This window comes from Rhea pennata, chromosome 1 (genome assembly GCF_028389875.1).
Source record: "Rhea pennata isolate bPtePen1 chromosome 1, bPtePen1.pri, whole genome shotgun sequence".
NCBI lineage: Eukaryota > Metazoa > Chordata > Aves > Rheiformes > Rheidae > Rhea > Rhea pennata.
Genome location: NC_084663.1, coordinates 67789434 through 67803270, shown reverse-complemented (window position 1 = coordinate 67803270; position 13837 = coordinate 67789434). Strand labels below are relative to the sequence as shown.

At 39.9% G+C, this 13837-nt stretch overlaps 1 protein-coding gene across 1 annotated transcript in view; it reads right to left on the bottom strand.

The window, feature by feature from the left end:
- Positions 1-13681, bottom strand: part of ADIPOR2 (adiponectin receptor 2) — a 43678-nt gene extending 29997 nt beyond the window's left edge. Inside the window, exon 1 of the mRNA XM_062590568.1 lies at positions 13595-13681. The gene's annotated coding sequence lies outside the window, so the exon portion shown is untranslated. The remainder of the gene's footprint in view (positions 1-13594) is intronic.
- Positions 13682-13837: the final 156 nt, after the last annotated feature.

Sequence of the window (13837 nt, the reverse complement as noted above, 5' to 3'; positions counted from 1 at the left end):
TTCTACTGTCCTATAACTAATGAGATAGGAAAACACTCAGTCTATTAATATCCTAGCCTGTGTGGTTACTGCTATAATTCTAAGAATGAAAACTACTATACCATACATGCAAGCCCTTTAAGTAGAGATGTAGCTTACACTCAAAACATTTGCAAAACCTAAACCAGGTCACTTGCACAACAAGTCATCCTTCTGTGATTTATTTTGTAATTCTGGTAAAAGAATTTTTGCTAGTATAACTGCATTCCCTGCAGAGTCTTCTGCTAGTATAGCTGTGACCTGGAGTCTAATTAACAAAGCTACATTAGTGTAAATCTAAAACATGAAAGAGCTTAGGTCCATGTTAATTTTCAAGTAACTAAGAAGCATCATCATATTCCTCCCAGCAAAGGACTCCGAGTTTGTCAGTTTATAGTGTTACTCTATCCAGCAGTCCAAAGCTACTGAGTTTAAGACTTAGAGGAGCAACGGAAGAGTGTGAATACCTCCAAAAGAACGGACAGAAACTGTGTGCTACAGTTTTAATTGTTTTACAACTATCATTGTAACTTTCTTGTATATAAGCACTAACTGCATTATTCTTCTTTAAGTAATAATTAGATCTAGACTAATGATTATTCTTGAATCAGACTAAGCTTTTCACTATACTTGCAATAAATTCTCGGCTCTGCATAAGCACATACACACACACACATTTGTACGGTGTGCTTCCTTTTTGCCCATAAACAAGATTTGGGGCATAACAGTGTCAGGACAATGGAAGAGCAAACTCCTCCATTCCTGCTCCCATTTCGCAACTCTGAAGAGCATTATTAGTCTTTGAAGTGCTACAGGAAAATTATAATGTCATATAAAAGACTGAAAACAGCCTAAGGAGAAGTAATCAAACAGACCACCTGAACTTTTAATACTCTAACCCCGGAGAAGAGCTCTCTGTACCAAGGTGACCCAAACATCAGTGTTGTTCTGCACCACAAGGTCTCCCATACAGTTACATATGTTTCTGTGGTATTTAAATATTAAAAAAAAAAAAAAAAAGTGAGTGAGTTAAGCAGTCACTGTCTATCTGCACCTTCTGTTTGCAGAACAGACTTCTGGACATCACAGAAGATGCAAAGTTTCAAGAAACCTATGAAAAGGAAGAAAGCATGGCAACGTTGATAAATATCCGCACTGTTAAGAGTGGGAAGGGTAGGAATTTGGGCTGACTTCTGGACAAGGGCCCAGACAGTAGGAATATGAGCAGAGAAGGAAATGGGTCAACAAGCTACTGAATAGTTATTTGTCCTAATTTTCAGTACTCAGTGAAGGCACTCTTACGCTAGCCCAACTGCATCTGCAAATCGTGTTAAGACATGCAAAATTATTCAGTTAACTATCCTGTGAAGTAGAAAAACACACCTTATACTGGCAGAATGTCTAGTGTCAACGGAGTTGGCAAAAAGGGATCTCATTACAGTACAAGCGTGTTCTCTTTCCTGCTGAGAAATAAGCTATATTACTATCATCTAATGCAAAGATCAGCTACTGTGTCCATACCTGCATACCTGAGAGGCAATACAGCTATTCAGGCTCATGTGCTGTGCCCAGACAGACAGCTGCCATCAATATTGAAAGAATGCAAACCAAGCTTCTTAATAAAGACAGAGTGCTACACGCACAAGCCAACCACTAATCTGCGTGCCAGAGATATGCTAGCTGAAAACTGCATAAAGGGGGTCGGATGTAAATTCATCTGCCTTCTAAAATCCCCAGGTACACTACCATGAAAAGTATGGAAAGTTTTTGCAGCATTGACAGCAAAGCAGTGTCATGTATGCTTTTCAAATAAAAAGACTTGTAAATGCTAAAAGCCAATAACCAGTACTGTAAATATAATCTGCCTGTTAAATTTTGTATATGTTAGAACAGAAAAAAAAATCTTGGACAACTGACCTGCCCAGATTACCAGGCCAGTCCTGACCTACGCTGACAAGCAAGCAGCTGTAGCTAAGGAAACGGAGTATGAAGTGACACAAGCCTTCCATGTACAAAATACAAAATCTGGAATCTATTTTTATCATGTGCTAGCTATCAGTTCAGATGTTTTACAGCTTGTCATTTGCTAAATGATTTGGGAAAGGATTTTATTTGCAATAACAAAAAAAAGGTATTTAAAACTAGAGTTGACCACTCAAAATTTCAGTAAGATTTCAACATAGCAGGCTTTTGCAATCATCATGACTTAAAAAAAAAAAAAAAAGAAAAAAGAAAGAAAAGAAAAGAAAAGAAAAAAAAGAAGAAGAAGAAAGCACCAAACAATTGAGCATTTGAGCATTTTCTGTGAGCCAAGTGAATGTCACAGAACTAGCAGATGGCAAACTCAAACACAGAGGTTGTTCTTGACACAGCAAACAAGCAAACTGTGGAATATGAGGATTCATGGTAAGACTGAACAAGTTCATGGGAGAACTCCATCAAGGGGCGTTAAGAAGCCACCTCTAGTTCTAGAAGTCCCTGTCCTGAATACTTTCTCAGCTTCCAGAGAAGTATCAGCACATGCTTTCCACAGACTCTTTGCATGTTCATTTTTAGTCGATATTTCTTCTTTGGGGGATAGGCATCCTTACTAAAAACCTTAGAGTCCTCTCTGAAGGAGGGGAAGGGCACTAAAGGGGAAGAAAAAATCATGGAAGAAGTCAAATATTGAGACAGAAAACATGGAGAGGAAAAAAAATCACAGAAGGATGAGAATCAAAATAGAAAACTTCGAGGATACTAGGCAAAGCACCTCAAAAAATGCCAATAGCTCCCTAAAGACATCCAAGAACTTGGAGGGTACTACCCTGAGATACTCTGGCCAGAGACCAAGAGGACAAGGAAGCAGAAATAAACTCTACCCTACAGATGCCAGAATATCATCTGCTAGGTTTCCTCCTCCTCCTCCGAATTGCCAGCTTGGCTAGGACCAGGAAGAGGTTGTGCAACTTGGCTGGGGTTTAGACCCAAAGAGTATAAATAGAAAGGGCAAGGACAAAGCACAGTCCAAGTTGCTGTAAGCAGTCCTGCGACCTGACACAGTAGACCAATACATATCAGGATTTCTTACTGCAGCAAGGGGACACACCAAGCAAACTTTACCATGAACATATCCATAGCTCTACTTTTTGTAACATCCACCAACTTAACACCCACAGCAAAACATGGGATCTGCTTAGTGCGAGTCAGCCTGAAGTTTCCTGGTCTCTCTGCTTCTGGTAAAAGGTCTGATCACTCTGCAGGTGGGCAGGACACAAGGGCAAGAAAACTGAGCAAACAGAGCACAAGCATGCAAAGGTGTTTTGGTAGCATGGCCTGAAGGAAGACCAGCTGTGTATCATTGGGGGGGGGGGGGAAGGAGGGGGCAGAAGGGGCCAGAGGCATTTGCAGGACAGAAGATTAATCAGTAGCTCCACAGGGAGGTAGGATACTGAGCTAGAGGGTCCTTTGCTTTGATCCAACTTGGCTGTACTTAAGTTACAGCTAATCCAGCATTCTAAGTTTTACTGGAATAACTCACCTTTTATCAAATCAAAATACTCAACTTGCCCCCATTTTGATTTGTATGTGCAGATTAAATAGTCAGTTAACCACAGATTAAGATTTTTCACCTTCCTTCATGAAGGGTGCTTAAACTATCACACAGCAATTTGATGTCTTTGATTTTCATTGCCACTCAAAGTCAGAATGGTGAGAGCAAAGGCTTCAGAAAAGAGCCCACTAGCAAATACCAGATAATATGCAGCAACATCCATCTTGAACTGGAAAAGAGCAAGTAGTTCAAGTCCAACCACAGACTTGTTTACATTTGCACTGACCTCAGCTATCTACAGAAAGCAAGCTTGTCATATTAAGTGTCACCTCACTTCGGAGGTGCACAACTCTTGTAAGCGCCAGTTTCAAAATATACAACTTAAAAAAATAGATCTTGTACCTTCCTCATGGAGGAATATATCGGTTAGCTTAATCACTTCCTCAAAAACACAAGCATAACACCCAGCATTCCTAATCTCCAATATGTTACTGCTCTCTGACAAATAGTTGGGCTAAGTAAGCACAGATCACTTTCTCATACAAGACTTGTCACTGGTTCTTGACTTTTCTATTCAAGTTTGGGAATGTTGTAGTCTAAGATCCCTAGAAGGAGGCATGAAAGTAGCAAGAAGCCTGCTTTCTAAGTTATCTTAAAAAAAAAAGATTGATATGTTTGCACAGTAAGGAAGTTTAGATTTGTGTACTACAGAGCTGCTACCGAACATAAGCAGTGGCTAACAAAATGTATGCCTGCCATTCAAATCAGAATCCCTTGACATTTGCAGACCTGCCTACCAAGAAAACCACCTTGACTTAAATCTTTATATAGTTACTGCTATTTGTATAGTTAACTAAATTTGTATTAAGATGAACCAGCACAACACCAAGGAAAGTGGAAAGTAATCTCCACTACATCGTTTCCCATAAGACTTTCAGTGTAACCCCAAATACTTTATTTTTTTCTAATCCTCAAACAAATCTCACCTCAGTATTTGACGAGGCAGACTTATTAGTCATAAATACACTAATCTACATGCTAATCTGCTTTGGGTCACATAGTCAGAAAGGAGTTTTATCAAACTATATGTAACATTGCTTTTTCATACACACGGGAGTTTGAAATCAGAGCTTGGGAAAGGATTTTCTATGACAAATGTTACAGCATAAAATCAGCAAGCAACGCAGAAGACTTTTCCTATCATTCATTTTCATTTTTCCTGCTTGATTTGAAGGCATGATGCCAAACAACATAAAGATCTTCCTAAACAAAGTATGAGTTTCTTAGGGCTCTGTCACTAGAGCTGTAAAGCATTACAATACTTGCAAGTCAGCCTCAAACTGAGGCTGATTCCACACCAGTGGAGGAACGAATGTTTTTACAAGTTACATAACCTATTTTACCTCTACTTCTAGTAGTACATAAAAGAAAAGCTCGCTCCAACATTACATTTATGACAACATATTCAGTAAGTGCTAGCCTGTGTGAAATCTTACCCAACAATTCATTCAGAGGCTCGAAGTTGTATGTTTTTTTTAATTTATTTCAAAGAGTAAACAGAATTGCTTTTCACCAACAGATTGCTGACCTCCCAGTATAATCAATTCTCTAGACTACTTACCAGATGATCATGACTTTTGCCACAATTAAGTCAGAAGTTCAGTAACTGTCCAACAGTCTTTATTCTTGCTTGAAGAGTAGTTTTAGCACAAACATCCTGCACATTTCCTTAGCAACTGGATCACCATTAGCACAACATTCTGATACACATCTATTGCCACATCTCTTAAAGCAGCAGTCTCAAATGCAAACAACAGTAATACATACTCTGCACCTTTCCTTTCTATGTCTGCCTAGTAATTTAAGTGCCATTAATTTAAGTGCCATTAATTCTTAATTACTCCATCATTAGCATGACTAAATGTCACTCTACAATAGGAATTACGAAACTATGCTTTGGTCAACTCCAAATACTACTACTGTCACCTGTGACTTTGTATTTTAAAAAATATGCTTATAAACTGTTCTTATTACAAAGACATGACTTAGATTGCTCTCTAATTCAGGAGTCCCTTTGGCTTCAAATGAGAAAGCGTTCAAATATTCTGTTACCTCATAATAGGATATGCAAGAAGGGAGTACAAAGTTTTAAGAGTTTTAATCCCTATATGGAATAAAACTTCTCAAAAGGTAATACAAAGGAGGACTGCAGGTAGTGCTAAGAACTCCTGGGCACTTAGTAGGCACTAGCAAAGGAACATGAATGTGGAACTGCACTTTTTTGAGGATGATCTTAGACTGCACAGAATATTCATGTGAGTCTTGCAGGCAGATCAGCCCTAAGGCACTCACATAATAATGAACTATTGAAACAGAGCCAAGACATTAGTGTTCAGAGGAGAACAGTCATGGGTTTGGTGATCATGCTTTGTTTTTCACAATGACTTCACTGTGATGTGTGACAAGGGGCTGACTGGGAGTGGTTAATTAACACAGAAAAATGCAGCTGGAAAGGACTTATATTGAAGAATGAGAAACTAATGTCCTCCTGACAGCACCTTACACTACTTTTCCACGGCATTTAAGTCTCTGATGCTTAAAATCCAAGGTGGACCTGGTTTACCATACAGAGCTGCATGGTTGCATCAACCTTGACCTTATTTGAGTATTTTAGACTTTTTTCTAGTATCACAGACAGTCTTGTGTATCATCTCCTTTTCCCTACACTGACCTGTATACTGGAGTCCTTCCAAATCATTTGACATAACTGGCATTTTCAACAGCATCAAGCACTAGTTAAATGTTTAGAATAGAAATATTTATGTGAATGCTGGGAAACTTGGCCAGTCTCTCTTGCTCGCCAAAGATCATCTTAATTTGAAATTCTGATTTAGACTTTACGGCAGAAGATAGGAAATATCCTAACTCTAAACTTGAGAGCATAGGAAGGATAAAGACCAAATTAGAAGAGAATTTTACAGACACAGCAGCTAAATCCAACACACAAATCTTCAACTATTTTAGTCACCTCTTACTGAGTCAAAGACGGGATTTTTGTTACCCATAAGGTTTTAATGTTTTGTTATTCATCTTCCTTCTCTGCATTCCTAGTCGATACAAGATTGCCAAGATGCCTAAAAAAGGCCTAATAAAAAACCAAGGAAGCTTTGCTGAATTATACTCCGTATTTTTGTGGAACCATCTACAAAGAGAACTAGAAGAAAATACCCACCCCTTTATATCCTTCATAAGTATAAAATGGGTAACTCTGGTTGTCAGAAAAATTTAGTAGCTCTCTTCTATGTCCAAGACATATTTGAAAATTGCCCCTACAACAGAACTTATAAATCAAGTATAAGTCAATTAGCAGGTTCCTTAGCTCCATCAGGGAAGCTGGCAATAAGAAACATTTTTATAACACATTCATTATTGAACATATTTCTGCAACTCCGCAGAATTCGTATGGTTTTTAATTATTAAAAAGGTCAAGAACAGAAAGCCAATTGCAGTAACACAAGGCACAGGCATCAACATTATCAGGACACAAGCCTTTTTCAACATCCTACTCTTAGAGCTGATTATACAAAGGCCAGAAAGCCACTAAGTAAAGCTTTTGTTGACTTTTTTTATGCTTGTTTTCATCTCTCAGGACATCCACCTCAAAACAATTCATTTTGTTCCCCACTCAAGGTACAGCAAGCAAAAAGCCAGCAGTTGGCACTTTGTCACATTGCTACTTTAATGAGGAGTCTGAATAGGCTCTTCCTTTTATTTTTACAGTCATGTTCCATTAAAAGACAAAAAAAAAAAAGATTTGCAAAGACGACTAATATTGAGAACAGCAAAGTACAGCTGTTATCAACCTTGCAGTGTTATATCCTGTTCTAAGGAATACATCAAGAAATCTAAAAAAACATTTAAATCTAAAACAAAAATAAGTCATATCTGGAATATACACCATTCTTTGCAAGTAAATTAGTTCTATCACAGCCTTTAATGTCAGGAAGCATCAGATTCCACCACCACTAACTTATCTTTGGACCACTAGTATCTGTCTATGTAATCCAAACCCAAATTCCACCAGCCAAGAAAACCAAGACTTTAAAGTTTCTGAAAGAAAATAAGCGCATATTTCAGTTTACACCAGGAGCTGGCAACCACTAAATCTCAAAAGCAGCCCACTATGAAATGCAGCACAGTACTCTTCATAAAACTATCACTAACCTGCCAGCTCAGAGAAGCTGAAATGCATATTCAGTGGCACTCCATCTCAAGTCCTACCAGCTATCCTCTTATGTGTTCCAAATGCTAAAATCCTGCGGTTAAAAGCTTGGCAATTCTCAAGAGTGACAACCAGTCTTGTCTATATTTATCTTTACATTGCATGGATTTAAAATAGTTCCCACTGCAGGTTAGGAAATACAGATACAGGTATTTCTAGTACAGGCAGGAGTTAAAAGTTAGCTAAAGGAATCTGTAATTCAGATTAAGTCTCAGTTGTCAGAGGTGGCATTCATTCTCAGAAGGCAAGGCTGCTTCTACTGTCTAAATTCAGTTATTCTGTTTTCATAGGAAATTCTCCATTTTATGAAAACTCAAAATAAAGACTTATGTTGACTGCAAGTCCTTAAGGCAGCAGGTCCCGAAAGCTAGTACTATTAAACAGTTTACATGAGAAGTCAGAAGAGCGCAAATAAGTGGCTTTAAAAAAGACTGTAGAATTCCATGAAGAAAAAATTCCACATAAGCAGAAGGTCCGTGGTATGTTCCCTCAAGAAGAATATGTAACTTTGAATAAACAGGTTAAACCTCCAGTTTACTACACTATACTGACGACAGCATTTTGAAAAAATCATACTAAACAAACCTATCCATAAGGAGCTAAAATGGCAACTTCAGCAGAATGCTGTCATTAAAACAGGCTGAAGCCCAATAAGGGATCCTACCAACAGGACACAAAACAAAACTCTTTCCCAAAAGTTGCTGGTACATTGCTCAACAGATCCAGCAATCCCCTAAGCAGAGCTAAGGGAACATATGCTATCTTCTCTTCCTCCAGACCCCAAGAGGACAGTACAATTGATCCTGGCTTCAAACAAGGAAAAGCAGATTGCAGTCCTTTAAGTAGAGGAATCAAGAGGTGGTAGAAAAGAACACTTAGCTTGGTTAAGAAGAGGGAGGGAAATCGGTCAAAAAGGCAGGAAGAATGGCTTTAGTGTACTTCAGATAAGTCAGTGTAACCATGCCTTTGAAAATATGCAGATGATCAGGGCTGCATCTAGAAAAACAAACTACACTACTAAAGACACTTAGATTTTAGTATAGATGTCGTAATGTTACAACACTGCCTACATTTGAAAAGGTCATCTATAATTTTGGTTCTCAGTATTAGATGAAGAAATATGAATACTAACTGCTTTCAAATAAAATATGGTCAGAAAGGAAATAAGGTAGGACAAAAAAAAAAAAAAAGAAGCAGCATTTCCTATACCAAGTTCCAACAGAAGTTTCTAATGTACTTAAATCTACCACCAGAACACTGCAATACTCATTCTAAGTATGCAGAATAGACCTTGAATCCATTCATTCAAGTAAATTGTCTACTCTTGCTCACTGCTAGCTAAAGGCACCTTAGAGAGCCAGTGATTATAGCTCTGCTTATTCCAACACTTTCTTTTTGCAAGCAGTACCTGACTTTATATTCAGTTCTCACAAGGCTTAGTCCTGTTCACAATGAGTTGCAGCATCTGGCACAACCCAGCAGACTCCACTGCATTTTCATGGTTACTGAAACCCAACTGAACCACATTAGCAAAATTTGCTACATTGACAGTTACATATTCTGTGACCCTTACACTTACCTAAACATTCAAAGATGCCTTTCTGCAAGTAAGTTGGTCACCAGTCAGTACTGAGAAGTTGTGAAACATTCTGATACACACACAGTTTGGGTGCAGATTACTTGGAAGGATAAACAATCCTGCATGGCCAGAGAAAGCAAACACTTTCTCCTCTGCAAGGAGGAGACTATTTCTCCTCCTCTCTCTGTTATAATGGAGAAGCAGAGATCAGCAACTCTAGAATACAAAAGCAATCATGACTACATGCAATAACAAATATAATTTTCATCTACCTTTTTTATATCCATCATCCCCACATCATATTTCATCAGCTCAAGAGCCCATTATTTAAGAAAAAAACAGTAAAAATAGTAACTTTCTTCCTACCTTGACTACATCCTGACTCAAACAGATGCCACTCAACAACAATAAAAAAAAAGCAGCAGTGGGAGATGCAGATATTTCCATGTGGTGTTGAAAATGCAACAGAAAGCAGAAGTTTTAACTTAAAACCACCCTAAATCAGCTGGCAAGCCAGCATTTAAATACATAGTATTTCCTTCTCAGAACTCTGAGTATCTTAATTTTGCCAACGTGCCATCAATTCAAATTATTTGCTACTTCTCAAAACAAAGCGGCAGCAGCATGAGCTGTGGCACCTCCTTCCCCAAGGGAGGCTGACTGCCGATCACCACACCAACTGCCACATTGCAATGTGGCGAGTAACATTCTGCACACAGAAAGACTGTCGTTGTGCCCTCAAAGTAAACCTCAAAGTTTGTCCTCAAACTGCCTTAAGAAACATTTTCTTTTATGGCAAATCACTGACATGAACTTTCCAGAAAAAGTATGTAATCACTGGGCAAGTTATACTTCACCTCTGTTCTACAATTACCCAGTCATTAAAGTCTGATTCTGTTAGTCCTAGTGATTGACACATACAATGCAAGAGGCCATTCTTTTCAAAGCCCTGCAATAGGAAATATATGGAAGTGACTCACCTCCTCCTTTATCTGCAGCATCCTACTCCAAAAGTAAGTTCTTCTGACAGTAGGAAAATATTTAAATACAAAAATGAAAGTTTAAAAGTGTTTTCAAAAACAGAAATCTAACAAAGCAAGGCTAATACTAGAGTTTGTTACCATTTTCTTACTCTTTGAAAGCCAATTTCTTTATTGGAACTGGTCTAGACAAACAGATTGCTTTAAAAAGCAAAGCCCATCAGTCACCATGTTAAGTGCAACCAGCTGAAATAGAATGCCTCACAGAAAGGATAAGACAATTGTTTAGTACAAGCTTTATCACAGAATGATACTGTTTAAATGATACTTTTCCCCTTAAACACTCTCCCAAGTACTTTTTCATAATCACTACCATTATCTTGTGTAACAACCTCTTCAAATCTACCAACACTGTCTGCCAGAAAAGCCAGTGAATGACTCAGACACAGACTTTTGAATCATAAATACTCAAAATTGCTATTTCCATTTCAGTCCTATTTCTATTTAAGCATCTGAATTGCAGATGGCATAATAAGCCAACGACCTCCTGAAGTTTTCTTATCAAGATTTTCCTCATGCACAGACAGCAGCTCCACTGATGAAAGCAAGCCTTGTTTCTTCACGCAGCATCTTGGACAACACAAGTTACACAATCAGAAACCTGTAAAACCTGCAAAATTTTTAGTGCCTAATACTGAGTAACTGTGGACATCAACGCTTGACACAGCTCCTTGAACATTCAACTGAAAGCATAAGATAGCTACAAAGACCAGACACTAAAATCACTGGCATTACATGCCCTGTCAACTCCCATTAGTTTTCTTTCATGGTATATCAGCAGAAACTCTTGCTTACAGCAAGCACAGGCTTTTCAAACTTCTTCAGAAAGGTCCAGCCTTTCTACCCTGTACCCAGAAGACAGGATTCAAGTCTGAATCTTGCCCACAACTGCCAAAAACACACTAGCCACCTGAGCAAACTTGCAATAATGCCACCAGTATCAATGTCACTGGTAAAGGGCACTGGTGCAAAGTGGAGTTACGGGGAGGAGCCCTTTGTTTAGGCCTGGCTCTGCTGAAGACCTGAAACAATTTAAGATCCTATAGTTACCACATTTTATGTTTTTTTAAGAACATACTTAGCATAGATAAATAGATTGAAGGGATATTCACCCTGAAAGGCTTTGTTTCAGAGGTATGCCAAAAAAAAAAAAAAAAAAAAAAAAAAAAAAAAACTTCCATTTCACACAGGATTATTTTTTATATCTGATTTACCCTCAGGAATAATCCTTTTGAAAAAATGGATAGATACAGCTTTTCCCACCTCCATCACCAATTCCAATTCAGTTTTCCACCCAGTAGGTACTCCCCAAGGTCTCTGGTTAGCTATTAAAAAAAATGGTACCACAAAGCTGCCAACAACCTTATCCACAGGCTTACTTAACTATATTAAGTTGTCACCTTAGATCAGAGAGTCATTTCCATATTTTAGCAACTAATCCTACACTTCCAACACAACAGTGAACTTGTTCAGCTTCAGGCTGCCTAGTAATGCACACTCAGTCTTCACACAAGGTAAAGAGTCACAGAATATCTGAAGCTTACACACAGTAAGTTTTCTTTACTGTAAGATCTACCACACAAAGCTATCTTAACTTGAACTGGTTAGTGCTCCCATGTGAAAAGGGAAAAAACAAAAAAATAAAAACCCGGAACATGACAACTTCCTTTCTTGTAAAAACAGTAATTGTTCACAGCTGAAGACAAAAAAAGGGAAAACAGGCTTTGTTTTTTGACCATGCTGCACCTTACATTCTATGATGTAACACCTAGAAATCTTTTTCTCTGTTATAGCAGCTACCATCAAATTACAAGTAGTCTCATTAAGATTCTGTATAAAGACAAGTACCTCAGTACTGAAACATTATAAAAAGGCCATTCAAACCTGAGGAATTTTCTATGGAATTTTGGGGGAAGAAAAAAAAAAAGAACACAACTGTGTAGCACACTGTCCTTCAGTGACTTCCAGAACAGATTTATGACAACCACAGAGAGAACGTAACTAAGAATTTAATATTCGCTGACATCGACTACAGCAGGAGACTGAAAACAGCTTCAATTACATATTAAGAACTCAACTCTCAGAATGAGTATGCCCAGAAGGCATTGCCCAGAGGACCTGGCCAATTTTAAAAGCCAAATCCACTCTAAACCCGACACACAAAACAATTGTGCTGCCTGAAGAACTTCAGTGCCTCACTAAGAACAAAATACATCTTTAAATAAGCTGTAACCTCTGAAAATTTTTCTAACATGTGGCAGGTGCATACAATAGTTTATATGCATAAAGTGACAGAGCCCATACATCAAGGAAGGTATGATTTAGTATTCAGGGAAAGTGTTTTCTTAAACCTATACCAACACAGACATCTACTAAGGCCACTAAGTCAACAGGCTTGTAAGTTTAAGACAGTCACACAAAAAAGAAATCCAACACACTGTTTCAGAAGCCCGGTAAAACAACAGCTGTTCTATCTTCCTCACCATCTAGTCAAATACTATAGGTTTCTCCCTCTTTGTTTCCTGTTCTAAACATAGGAGAGAAGAACATCTGATTCTCTGTTAAAAAACGCAACTTCTAAAACAAGTTTGTTTAATTAAAGAGTTTCACGTGGGAGTACCTGGATTCTGGTTGCACTGAAACCTGTTTACATTATCTGTTGCTGATAACCGCAGTGTTTACAAATATGCATAAAAGCATGGAGCGGTCCCCGGCGAGACGAGGCTCCCCAGTCTCCTCTCGCGCAAGGGCAGGTGTTAATATTTTTATCCCACCCGTAAAAGAGATGTTAGGAGCAGCAGCGGCGGGCTTCCCCGCCCAGACAAGCAACAAGTGTGAAGGAGCCGAGGAACAAGCCCCACGTACAGCACACTTGACCCACTTAAGAGTGCTTCAGCGGCCTAAAGCCTCCTCCAAGCGAGGATCCCGCCGAGCGAACACCCTGGCCGCAAGCCCGTCGTACCGCCGCCCACGCCGGCTTGGCACCCCCCGCTCCCGCCCCACCACGGCCGCCCGGCGGGACCGGGGCCCCGGCCGCTCCCCCAACCCCCGCTTCGGGGAGCAGCGGCAGGGAAGGGGGCGCCCTCCGCCGCCGCGCCGCCCCCCACGGCCGGGCCGGGTCCCTTCCCGCGCCGGCCGCTCACCTGCCCACGCGCGCGCTGGCAACGGCCGGCGCCCGCCCGGTGCTGCCCGCCGCCCCCCTCCTGCGGCAACCGCTGCCGCCGCCGCCGCCTCCCTCCCGGCCCTTATCGCCTCCTCCTTGCCCTACAGCGTCATCATCGCACGAGGCCGCCGGCGCCAATGCGGGCCGCCGCGCGGCGCCTGCGCACGACGCACCGGAAGGAAGCGCGGGACGGAGCCCGGCTGCATCTTGGGGGCTGTAGTCG